General features: G+C 40.7%; 1 protein-coding gene across 1 annotated transcript in view; it reads left to right on the top strand.

Moving 5' to 3' along the window:
• The window catches only part of shank3a (SH3 and multiple ankyrin repeat domains 3a), a 227,419-nt gene that overhangs the window by 17,417 nt on the left and 196,288 nt on the right, over positions 1-13,714 (top strand). The window contains exon 3 of the mRNA XM_030053211.1: positions 8,605-8,705. The gene's annotated coding sequence lies outside the window, so the exon portion shown is untranslated. The remainder of the gene's footprint in view (positions 1-8,604; positions 8,706-13,714) is intronic.

Below are 13,714 nucleotides of genomic sequence, written 5' to 3'. Positions count from 1 at the left end.
TCCCCTCCAGCACTGAATTCAGAAAGGTACAATGCATTTAGAAATATTCTTAGGGGCAAGTATATTAATGTTTTTCTAAGTTCTCTCTTCTCTCTTTCTTAGTCTACCATGTTTCATTCTTTCCTCTGAGAGCAGGTGGAAAGAAGAGGAGATAAGGGAGGTGTCATTGTGGAAGTATAAGGGCAGTTTTCTTATTGCACTTCCTAACGTTAAGACCACATTTATGAAGCTCCGATGATAAACCACCATCATCCTGATACCACAGAGACAAAGCTCCTAAACCTCTTTTTATGTCAAGGATCCCCAGAGTGATACAAATTAGATTAAGGATTTTCAGATGAGGGAAATAAGGGCAATATGTGTAAATATGTTCCTTTGTTGGCAAAATATGTAATAACACAATAATAGTTAATAAGATGAGCCCCAATTCAGTTCATAGGTTTCTCTACACTGTCCAATTGGCAAGAAAAACACACCTTTACCTACATTAGCGACATCTAAGATAGCAGAGCCTCTGACTCCTCTAACCTCAGCCTGATTCTTGATTAAACTGATTGCAAAATAGTTTTTCCTCTTTTACATAATGTTCAAACACATTTACCCTCTACCTAATTAATTTACTGTGAGAAAAGGTTATCCTGTGTTTACCCATTTATCAACTACTAAAAATACTGCTACAGATAAATCCACTCACTTTTTATCCATGATGCATATCATTTGCTATGGTCTGGTAACTGCAAAGAAGATGAATCTGCATATCCCAAAAGTAAATATTAATAATTTGTGTCCTAAGTAGCTATTCATATATCGATCCAAATAAAATAAATCAAACTCAACAGTATGCTGATGGGCCACTTGCCACTTGCAGTAAGTGGTCAAAATTTAAAGTTTTATTTTGACTGTGATCAGTAAAAATACCAAAGCTGATTTTTTTCCCCGTCATTTTTCTATTCCAGTAAAGGTTTGCTTGTGCTAAATGTATGCAAAGACGTGGCAAGATAATACATGGGCGACCTAATGGTACAGGGCAGGATATTAAGTCACCATGCAAAGTGGTTGTACCCCCTAGTGTGTATAATTTACAGCTATTAACCAAGTATGTTGTAAAATACTACTGCTATGAATACTAATCGCACTACTAATAGTGGTAATAACTGTAATCAGGTCCTCAGTATTGCAGAGCAGCCTTTATTTAGCCCCATGAACATTAGTTATCCACCCCAGGCTAAAAGAGGAGAGTCACATAAATGGCTGTTATTACCCAGTGTACATAAATTAATGGAAACAAGTACTGACGCAGTACTATCCCATTTGTCATTTAGAAAAAGGCGTATTTTGTAGTAATGTTACGGTTTACAGATTGCCATTTTTTCCACATGATCCAGTGCCACCTTCTGTGTTCTCCAAGCCCAGATGACTGAGAAGGCTATTGAAGTACAAGCGAAGAGTGTCTCTGTCTATATCTTATTAAATGGCTCAGTGCCGTGTTATCTGTTTCTGAACTCTCGTCTGTGTTTGATATCTCATTTGGCATTCCTTCTGTGCGCGGCCTCGTTATCGTATTCCTATGGAGTGCACTGGCATTTGACATGCAGACACCAAAGACTCTGGCAGTGTTGCACATCAACTGCCTCTCGCACCTGTTCTCTCTCTATCTCGCTCTGTCTATCTTTTCCCCCCTATCCTCTCTGTCTATGTCTCTCTCTCAGTTTCTCTCTCTCATAGACCCTAAGCCTGTGATGGACTAGAGTGATAAGGGATGCTGTCACTTTGTTAAGCCTTATTTAATTTGATTCAGATCATTGTCTGTTTGAGGTGAGAATGGAAGTGTGTGTACCTGAGTCTCATTTTGGAAAGTGAGAGAACAGGATGCATGCAGTCGCTCAAAGGACTGCATTTTTTTTTTGCCTTTTGGGACCTTTACCATTTGTACTAAGGCTATGTTTGAGAAACTCACAAGCATGAGCAGGGCTTGGCTCTGACAGCATAGATGCAAGAGCTTTAAATTATGCAGAACACACAGCTTCTCCTACCCAGAAGGTGCATTGCTTTGACGAGAATTTCCCATCTCCCCTGCAAGTGCCCTTCACAGAACTGCTACACCGTTGCCCAGATACAAAATTTGGTCTTTTCTGTCCAGCCACATTAAAGATCACATCTCTGAAAACAAACAGGCATCCTTGTGCATCCAGATAAGGCTAAAGGCGACATTATAAACACCCTCAAACCTTGGGAGCCTGGTGAGACGTGACTGCTAACGTGCTAAATGGCTACAGATTGCTTTTCTGCTGTCTGTCATTAGCCTAGCTCTCGATCACTAGTGTGCACAAACAGTGTTGCAAATGCATATGTATCTTTCGTTTATTGTTTTTGTAAATTCAACTTCACACATATCAGAACCCACACATGACATGGTTGTCAATATTTCTTTAACTGCCAAATAACAGATTCATTTAGTTAAACCCTGTAACTCAAAATGACGGTTTTCAGGCAATGCATGTGGAGCTAATGTTGTTTATATTTCACAGGTTAACATTGTTTGGTTGGAGACCCATGTGCTAGCTAGTTATTTGAATTTTGGTGTTGGTTAACAAGCAGCTAATGTAATAGTAATACCTAGCTATAATGGTTGTTGCTAAATATTTCAACTTTGTTTTTTGCTTCAGTATTCCAAATAGTACTATGTACCACAGTGCACCTGAGCCTCATGGTAAAGACTATGATTAATTCATTTAAAGCTTTGAAATACTGTATATTCAAATATGTTCTCATATATAGTCATATTGTATTCCAAGTAAGAACAAAATACTGCACCATAGTTGTGACCAAAAACGTATGAAAGTAAGCAAAGGCAGGACAGACAGGCCAGAGTCTTTCTTAAAGAGCTACACTTAAATACCTTTGTAAAGCAGGAATAAAATACAGTAAAACATGTTGTAAACATATGATGGAGTTTTGGATTATAGTTATTTTTTACTCCAGATATCATTATCTTTCTCTGCTCTGTTGTCCTCTGCTTTGACTGGGACATTTGGGTCACGCCCTTTCAATGTGCACCACGTCAAAGATGTAATGTGCTATGTCTTTCTTTTTAACTTTTATGCATATGAATGACATGGACCCTGGATCTTGGGTTCATTTAACCACCTCTTGGTCAGCCAGATTAAGCTTTCATTGCCCCCCTGAGTACAAGGCTAATGCAGCTGCAAGCAAGGTTAACAACCTACAGCATCATAATTGTCTCTGCCAGGCACAGCTTGGAGGGGACTGTGCATTTTGTTGTTTGTGTGTGTGTGTGTGTGTGTGTGTGTGTGTGTGTGTTTATGTGTGTGTGTGTCTGTAGCTCATCTCAGAAACTACTAATCTAATCTCAGAAGAACCTCTTGTGATTGTGGTGATTAAAAACCTTTGAAAAATGTTTGTTCTCACCACTTCCGCTCCCTCTCTTCATTCACTGTTTAGCTCCTGACCACTGCTGCTCTCTCCTTCCCACTCTTTTCATACTACAGGGCTTATCGGTGTAATATTCTTTTTATCCAGTTGTGATCATGTTCGCTCTGATCCCAGGTGAAAAAACCCAAGATGCACCCTGCCTTTTGTGAACCAGTTTATAAAACACACAGAGAAGACACACTGGAGAGGATGATGTAATCTGTCAACAAGCTGGGATTAAAATAGGTTAAATAGCCTGATGCTTCATGACTGTAAAAAATGATGAGTAAAACAGCAGTTACTGTTCCATATGTCAAGCAGAGCAATTTGCCTAATCTTTGCAGGTCTTTAGACAGTTGTGGAAACACAAACAACAACAGGCTGTAGGAACCTTTTAGTTTGAAAAATAGAATTACAAAATATTTTTGTAATTTAGATAGAAAACTGCCCACAGGGACAGGCAGGACTGGCCAGTGACAGACCGTGTGTGTGTGTGTGTGAGAGAGAGAGAGAGAGAGAGAGAGAGAGAGACCTGAAATACTAATTTTGAATGTTGCTGTTTTAAGTTGTGTTCTTTTAAATGTGGTTTCATACAGCAATTAAATTTGGAATTTGAAAGGCGTTTGACGATACATTCGGCTGCTGAATGTCTCCCTAGTTTTGCTCAGCACATAAGGAAGGCTATAGTCCAGAAAAGGGGAGATCTGCACTCCACTCTTGTGCACTCTTCTACTTTGATTTGATTTGAGTTTTATCTTTGATGACGGTTGATGTCAGTCTCAGTGATGAGGCAGTCAACGTGTTAACAGAAACAGTTTAAGATAAAGCAGATGCTCTTATAAAGGGTGCTGTTTAATGTTCACTAACTGTTGGTAACTAGCCTACATTATTTGCACAGCTTAACCTTGATCTCAACCACCTAATCCCATTGACATAACATTGCACACTAACCCCTTACCCTGTAAACCCCCACCCGTCCTACACACACACACACACACACACACACACACACACACACACTGTGGTGCCAGTTAATTATTACACGCTGACTCAGGCTTCTGTGGTAACAAAGTGTACTGCTTTATATGGAAATGTTTGCGGAGCATCTATCCATTAAAGCTATGTTGTTCTTTATTTATTTGCCTAGGAAAGGCAATGTCAGTATTCATTCTGCTTTTGACTTGAAGACAGTTGCTCTACTTTTGCTTTTCTTCCTCTGAGCGATTAATCTGTTTTCTTTGCAGTGTGAGGGTCTTTTCTTTGTCTGCTCAGCTGTGGTGGTTGTTGCTGCTCATGCCAGCTACCATGTTCTTATATTCATTTCAAATAAAATGCTATTGCTGCTCTGTAAGCTTGAAACACATCATGCATCCAACATATTCAGTGTCACAAACCTCATGTTCCCAAGTAGTTTTCAGTAGTCCCTAGTGTTTCAGCATGATTTCTGTGTGTTACATATAATATGAATTTGAATTATATGCACACATATATTTGTGTCTAATTTCAGCATTTTTTATTCATAAAGCATTTGATGTTATGGGTTCAAATTGCAAAAACAACAAATCCTGCCCATTTGATTTCCTTCAGCTGCAAAAGCACACTGACCTGTTGTCACTATACCATCAAGCAGTGCTAGAATTAGTACATCAATAGTATTAGCCAGTGAGGTGTTATTTATAGCCTGTGGCAAGTGTTGGGAAGGGGCCAGATTGACAGCCATGATCCTATTACCTCTGTTACTGCTTGCGGGTGTATGTCTGCTCCTCACAGCAGACGGTGCACCTGGACAGGTCTCGCTCTTCTACTTAACTCCGACCAGACCTTTGAATTCCCCACCTACAATATCTCATTCATTCAGATGTCAAAGCAAGAGCGAGCACACTTTATGGTACAGTATGGGTCTCTACTGGATGATTTTGTTGGTGGCTGTTGTGATTAGATGCTCTCCTCACCCAGTTCTAGTCTATGCAACAAGTTGTTTTTTTTGGGTCTGTGTCTGTCTGTGTGCTTGCCGGTACATGTGTGCCTTCATTTGTCAGTGTGTGTTTGTGTGCGTGTGTTTGTTTGGAGTCCCTAAAAAAATACTATTTAACTGAAGTTAAATAGTAAAAAGTCTCTTAATTTGTATCAGCATTAAATAAAAAGAGACAGCTTTTTAGACAATACTGTGGCTTCACACTCACAAAGCCATTCTCCTGTGTTGACCACAGCCACTGAACTAAAACGTAAAGGGAAGTTTTTATACTAAGTAGTAATTTAGACTCCCTGAATTTGAGTTGCTGTTTCAGGGAGCCCGTTCCGTTTTCCAGTCAGGTTCCCCGGCCAAGGCAAACCTTTGCTTTCTGAGTATTTTTGGCCGGTTGACATAGCTGCCAGCCAGAATATTCAGTGTCGGTGTTTAGGTGATCAGATGTACAAGTAGAATATTAGCCTGTTGAAGAGGTGCTTCACCTGAGGCAGCACCACTTCCTTCCTCCCAAGGAAGATTGCTGATGAAAACAAGATGTAATGGGTCATTAACACAGTTTAATATCTGCCAGAGCCCTTGAATGGAGATGGGCTCTACAAAGGACACTTAAAGCACATTCACTTATACAGTCATGGAGAATTAAAACACACAGACACAGGAACTACATCTGCTACTCCAATAAAGAAAACAATGGCCATATTTACTGAGATCACTCTTACGCATGGGATGTCAACAAATACTCATATATGCCTTTGACTGAAAATGATTCTACATATATTAATTATTTTTTTTGACAAAGTTGTTTCCCCTCAGTATTTATTGCATTATATATTAACAAAAGGTTTTTCTACCTGAAATTAAACAAACCAACAAAGAACTATTATATTTTTATTTTAAAGAAATTCAGTGTTATCTTTCACTTTTCACTTATTCATGATCCATCATCATTTGTATATTGTATTTGCAGCTGATTCAGAGAAAAGGTGTGATGTGTTTCTGTATATGTGTGTGTGTGTGTGTGCACGTGTCTGTGTGTATGTGTGTGTATGATGCCCCTTGTCATAGCCTGACTCCCTCTGTCTTCATCAGAGTCATAATCAGGGTCCTTAAGGCTATTCAGTTCCTAACAATTGCATGACATTTTCATGCAAAGTCACTTCCATTGCACGATGGAGCGAGTGAGGAGATTGGTGGGGATGGGGGGGGGGGTTACGAGATAGCAGGAACAAGAGCAGATGAGATGAAAGGCAATATTAAAGGCTTGTAGAAGTGGAAAGAGAGACTGAACAAGAGCAACAGCGCAAGAGGAAGTGTTTAAATTGTGGAGTGTTTTAATGGACTGTCAAATAACAATCCATTATTTTCCTTTGTTGCTTTTACAGCTTCAGTTTCAAGTCATCAATTAGATAGCTGGATTAATATGTTAAAACCTACACTTGTCTCTGTCTCTCTCACTCTCTCTATCTGTCTTTCATCCTTCCCCTCGGTCACTGGAACACTGCTTCCCAAGACATACACTGATAATTATGTCGACATTTTAGAAAGCAGCATATTGTACAGAAGGGGCACTTTCCATCTCTCCTGGCTCCACATCTCTCCAGCACCTCTGCTTAAGAGTCTGGCTCTTTCCCCAGACTCGCGATCCCTTTTTGTGTCTGGCCAGCTGGTTTCAAAGTAATGTGCTGAGGTTTGATGTTAAAGAGCCATTTCTTTTCCCAGGCCGGTGTAAAATCACCATCTGTCTCAGTGTCTGCTCTGATTAGAATGGTCTTTCTGCCAGAACCGCCTGCAGTGGCACAGTCCAAAGGCAGAGTCCAGTGTCACACCCTGCTGCCTCTACAAGTAATTGTAATTGACTATACATACAGTACCATTTCATTATGGCTTTATGCAATGTAATTTGGTAAAAAACATCAGTCAATCTCAAATATACTATACTGGCCATCACTGACATACATAATGTAAAGATAATTTTCAGAGTGTTGGTATCTGAGCAGTGAAGACAGAAGTTTTATCAGTGGAAAAGGCTTTGAGGGCACTGAGCTTCAGTGATCTTCCCTGTGTAAAAAACCTCAGAGGCTGGATATGGGACCACAGATCGAGACATGCCCATGCGTGCTTGAGGACACATTTCCACGCACACAAACATTGTTTTATATTGAAATATTAAACACAAATATAAGGGTGTTGCTGTGCTAATTGTTCCAGCAGCAGCCTTTGAGAGAGGGGATTAACATGATTTGCATTAGCATAGTGGTGAAAGAGAGGAAAAAGCCGCCTTTACGCTGGCAGTTAATTGACTCGCTTTCAAATGCATCCTCTCTCTGCCTCTCCCTCTCTCCCCCTCTGTCCCCCTCCTTCGCTCCCTCCCTCTCTGTCGTCCTCTGGGTTGAATTAATGAGAGATGTGTGAAAGGATGTTTACAAGATTAACAAATGCCTCAACACTTAGTGTGTCTATATGAGTGTCAATTGGGGTCTGTGTTGTCCCAAAGGGGTTGCGGGGATTATACGAGCGTACAATTTACCATATTCAGTAGTTTAAGTAGGAAGTGCAGAGCTGATCTGAAACTATTATACCTCAACAATATGAATTGGCTCACACTGTATTTTAAATAATGGAATTACCAACCTGATTATCACTGACCTAAACATAGATGGTTTTTAGTCACTGTTTGTTGCACTGTTTGGTCAGTCCTTGCTTACTTTTTCCGGTCTAGAGTGGGCATACAACTATAAATTAATTAATGCTCTTTGCACAAGAGAAGCTACTGATCATTAAGTTCTGTTTTCCACTTTAAAACCACACCTCAATCAAATCTTACTGGGTGTACAGGGGCATTTTCGGGAAATGCTTTTTGATTGATTCTCTAAGTCTGCCTGCTTGTCTGTTTGTCTCCTGCTCTGCTGCAAAGTGCCTAGGTGCACACTGGGAAAATGGCAACTCAGTGCTGCTTGAACTCATTGCTTTTATTGCACTGCTCTTATTTTAGTAGATTTTCTGTTTTATGCACTTACTACTGCCATGCTGTCCTTTGTATTGGTGCTGCCTCTTGCTTTTTGTTTTGTTTTTAATCTGAGCTGCACCAAGACAAACTCCTATCAGCTTGTGTTGACACGGCAATAATGTATTGAACCTGGACTATAACTCTTTTTCTCTTTTTCTCTTTCTCTCTCCCTCTATTCTCCACTACCTACCTCTAGCTACTTTCTGTGATCTGCAGAGTCCTTGGGGGCTTAGGAGTTGTCCAACTGAGTAACTTTAATATACAAAATCTGCCACCTTCTATCTGGAGATCTTCCTGGTATGTAAAGTTAAAATAGCACTGTACAAGATCAGATTTTTTTATTCTCTCTTTGCTATCATTTGTATATCTCAAATTGGGCTTTGGGGTTTCATACCGTAAAATGCCCATTAAGTCAATGAAATGCAGCTATACACTTAATAGTAGAACTGAATTGATAATGCTGATATGAAGCAATAGTGAGGTGCAGCTGTGAAATGGATCCTGACCATTTCTCTACATCAGTGGAACATTTTGTGCTCCTGCTGCACTCAGCTAACCAGTTTAAGGACAGATAGCCTGAAGTGAAAAGATTCTCAGAGGAAGAGAGTGGGAAATTGGAAAGCGGTTGACCATGGTGTTATAATGCAGCTATTTTACAAAATGGATGCATGCGCATACACATACAGTATGTCCACACATACACGCACACATACCCACATGCACAGAGCAAGTGCACCCCCAAGTCCAAGAGAGCGACAGGTAATTACCATTGGCTAAGGTTAATGACATCACTTAGGGATAGATGAGACGAGATGCTCCACTGAATTATTCCCACTAATTACTTTCTTCCCTACACCTATGGGAACTCAGTGTTTGTAGGTTTGGTGTGGGTTGTGTGTGTGTGTGTGTGTGTGTGTGTGTGTGTGTGTGTGCGTGTATGTGTGTGTGTGTGTGTGTGTGTGTGTGCATTTCAGCGGGTTTGTGATATGCCTGTGAGTTTTGCCTCATAGTGCCGAGGGGAATGCTATTGCAGCTGCCTGTGTCTGGCAGAGAGGCACCTTCAAAAGCCTTTAGCAAAGTGAAGGCACACATTTTTTTTCTTTGCAGCTACAGTACAAACCAATTTTAGTTCCATTTTAACACTGAAGTACTGTATCACACTGTAATACTTGCCAAAAAAAAAAAAAGTTCATGACTATACTCTCTTTTTGTATGCATCTGCATTTGTTTACCTTGAAGGACAGCTCTTGTATAAAACAGCACACAGTCTATACAGTACTACAGTGCCAGTGGTAACAGGTTGGGGTTTGAACTAACTGAACCTACTTGTTTTATCTACTTTGGCCTTTTTATTCCTTATGGAACTTAGACTCTCAATGAATCACCGACCTTAGCAGACCCCGACATTTAATCATTTCGAGTCCAACTGGCAAAGATACAGAGCTCAAAATGCTTTGTATTTTTCTTTGAGTGTTCTTCCTTGTTTGTGTGTGTGTATGCATTGTGTTGTTCATGCCTGTATCTTTGTGCATAGTCTTGTACTCAGGACCTAAGAAAGGTGACCCCATACTACTGATATGAAAGGTCCATTAATTATGTAGAAGAGGGATTAAACCTGCATACATAGAGATGTATCTGCGTTCCATCCCGAGACTGGCATGGCACTTCATTACTCCCCATTCATCTCGCTCAACCTCTTGAGACAGCAGTGGAGTCGAGCCCCCCTGTCAAACACGAGCTTTTAACCTCTCCCGGGGCTGGGTTTCCATAACAACCCTACTGACTTGCATGTTCATTTTGCAAAGAATTTAAGGTGATAGAGAGTTAGGCCAGGGAGGAAGTGAATAAGGAAGGCATGCAAATGTTTATGAATGCATGTGTGGGAGGGAATGGTGGGATAGGGGAAATAATATGTTGCTGTCCATGTTCCAAATTTTGGCAGAGGCTTGGATTTGAAATGGAAATGCTGGCGCTATCTTAATATCTTGCCTTAGTGACTGGTACTTTAGTGAATAGCACACAAGTGAATTTATTGTATTTCCACGTGTGTGTGTGTGTGTGTGTGTGCTTGTGTGCAGTACTAGTGCTGTTCAGTGGTGTCAGCACATTTCCAGTGTGAGACGTCACAGTATGTGATGTTCAGAGATGTTAAATCTGACCTGCACTGGCATGGGGTGTGTGTGTGTGTGTGTGTGTGTGTGTGTGTGTGTGTGTGTGTGTGCGCAGGTAGCAATATGAGCCCTTTATCAAACAACTGTTCATAAATTGAGTGAGAAACAGTTTGATTACAGACAAATTACATTTGTGTACACTATTTACATAGTTAAGATAACTGACTTGTGCATGGTTCTAAGTTATTTTAGTGTGTGTGTGTGTGTGTGTGTGTTGTTGTACTTACTGCTTAGTTTAAGTGAACAAGTGCTTTGTCTGAGCGATCACTGTTTTTATTATTTTATAAAATTCCATTGAAAAAATCAATTACAATCAGTATAGTATATCCTATTTGAAAGGTAAGGGTGACTCAAATGTTGTGAGATTCTATTGTTCAGTGTCAAGTTTAATGAAAATTCTCAGTGTGATATGCTTTGTTTTGACCAGCACTAACAGCTTTAGTCAAAACAAAGCAATTGCTAAATATTCAATAGCTAGTGCTACTCATCACAGACAATGCTAAGAAAGTTATGTTTGACTTCTCTGAACAAACATGACTGTGACTGACAGTGCTGCCATCTGATAGAGCTGAGCACATCCTAACATTTTCAGTGTCAGTGTCAATCAGTAACTCTTGCTAAGAGAGGATTGGCACCACCTCCCTGCCGGAGCGAGGTTGGTCGGTCATGCAGGTTATGGAGGAAACAGTGGCTCTGTTTGTGCTAAGCCCCACCCATTGCCACACCCCCTTAAGACAGATAAGATAAGATAAGATATTCCTTTATTAGTCCCACAGTGGGGAAATTTCCAGCATTACAGCATCAAAGTGGATTGCAAAATATGAAGCATAATAAATAGCAACAAGCAATATAAACACTATAAACAAGGAATATAGTACAATTAATCAACGGAAGTGACTGGTCTGATCACTTCTTTGTTGGCCCATGACCAAAAATCACAAGCTTCTGGCAATTTCATCCAATACTTTTGGAGTGATCCTTCTGACAGTTGGATGGATGGAGTGATCACATGACCCCCTGCTGGAGGTTTCATCCCTTTTATTAGAGGAAAACATATGAGCACCATAGGCACAGAAAGCTAAATGCGGACTGTATGTGTGCATGGCACTCAGACATGAGCTGCTGCCCTCATTAGTTCACCGTGAAGATGCACAGACCTTAATTTGGTAAACATCTGGTTCAGAGGCAGGGCTGACTTCAGAGTGAGGTCAGTGCCTTTATGCAGCCTCCATCCAGGTTGTTTGGTTATGAGGGTGCAGTGAGCTTTGGTATGCCTTGCTTGCTCTTGCATTACATATTCACTTTTTATCTACAATCCTCCATTCCTGTAGTTTTTTGCTGTTCTGAGTGGTGGGTGTGCTTTGTGAAGCAGAAAAAGGCATTGGGCGCAACAGCTCTTAATTCACTGCCCCTGAGAAGATGGGGGAATAATTTTTCTTGGTTGGCTATTAGACTGAAGGACCACAATTTCACATGCAGGCATGCACACACACACACACACACACCCACACACACACACACACACACACACACACACACACACAGGTCCCTGTGGACTGCTGTGGGCCCAGAAGTGGAGGTATTAGGTCATTACAGTAGCTTTAGAGAAATGAACACTTCATCTCCAACCTTTCTCCAGAGGCTATTGATTAACTGTGCCCCTACAGAGGTGTGTGTGTGTGTGTGTGTGTGTGCAAATGCGTGTCTGCGTATGTGTTGCATACATGCGTGTGTATGTGTGTGTATGTTGCATCTTTGGGGAAATGTCAGGTAAGTATGAAGAAGGGGAAGGTGAAATGAGTATCATACTATGGTCGCACTGCCATACTTGCTTTGCTGTACCTGCAGTCACTCCCCTTCTCTGTCTCCCTAAACTTAGCTGTCTGCGTACATATTTGGGAAAGGTCACAGATGCCTCAACTATTCACAGATGAACTAGTTTTGGGGCTTAGGCTTGATCCAGAATTTTAGATAGCAATGCCTGGTGACATGATTTTGCATGAATAACATATCTTTCCACAAATTAAGAATTTGCCATTGCCCCTTGAAATTCTGTTCCCCATAAGAATTTACTTTCCTAGCACATATGTGTTTGCACATAAGTTAAAATCAACAGTGTATGTTAAAGCATGGAAATGCATTGGAAATGCATTTGAGGGCATAAAATACTTTTAAATACACTGAAGACAACACACGCACCACTTACTTGTTCCCCTCTGTGGTGCAGGCAATCATTCTAGAAGATCCAAATGCTGAATTAATTAAATTCCTGCTCACAAACTATCACCTACTCATTCATGTTTTGCAAGAGGTCATTTATTGACCAAAACATCGATGTACTTTAAATGAAGCAATGGATTGCTGATATTGAGTGTGCAAATTCTAATTTATTTTGTATATGAAATCCTTTGAAAGCATGAATTGCGTTTTGTAGGAAAACTGTGGCGAATGTTATCATGATTACCCTGTTTAACCTCATTCTAACTGAGAGAAGGCATTATTTCATTGAATGATAATGGACACAGGGTTGCTTACAGTAGTTAGTCATTTTTTGCATGTTAAGCCATGATGCAACAAAATACTTGGAGTGTCAAAGCCATTGCAACCACACTTCTCAGTTTGGAATGCTGTAGCTGCCTGAGCATTTCTTGCTCCTCTCAGCACTCTGGATAGACATCTTCATCATTGGCTCTGTTTCCTCTGTCATGTCTGAGACAGGTACAGTTAAATGTCCTGCTGCTCTGGGACGGTGTAGCCAGCCTGCACTGTCTGAGTAGCGCGTGCCCTCCTTTGTCTCCTGTCAGAGAGTGTGCCCCCCCTTACCTTACGTCACTACTGTCTCCGAGGTGCATTTGATAATAAAGTTATTTTTAACCGCGCCTATTATTCCCAACATCATAAACTATCCACTGCTCTGGGCCCACTGCCAGTACTGTCAGTGCAATGTAATAGGCAATACATCAACAAGTGTGTGGCTGTGCATGTGTGTGTGTGAGTTTATATGTGAGATCTCAGCATTTTTACACATAAGTGGGCCCTTAGGAGTCTGGAATCACCAAATGTCATTCACTGCTTGTCTTAATGCCCCTCAATTGCCTCAACTCCACTGTGTGAGTGTCACCGTCAGTGATTAAA

The sequence above is a fragment of the Myripristis murdjan genome, chromosome 6 (assembly GCF_902150065.1).
Source record: "Myripristis murdjan chromosome 6, fMyrMur1.1, whole genome shotgun sequence".
Taxonomy (NCBI): Eukaryota; Metazoa; Chordata; class Actinopteri; order Holocentriformes; family Holocentridae; genus Myripristis; species Myripristis murdjan.
The sequence above is the reverse complement of the archived record's forward strand: the minus strand, read 5'-3'. Positions and strand labels throughout refer to the sequence as shown.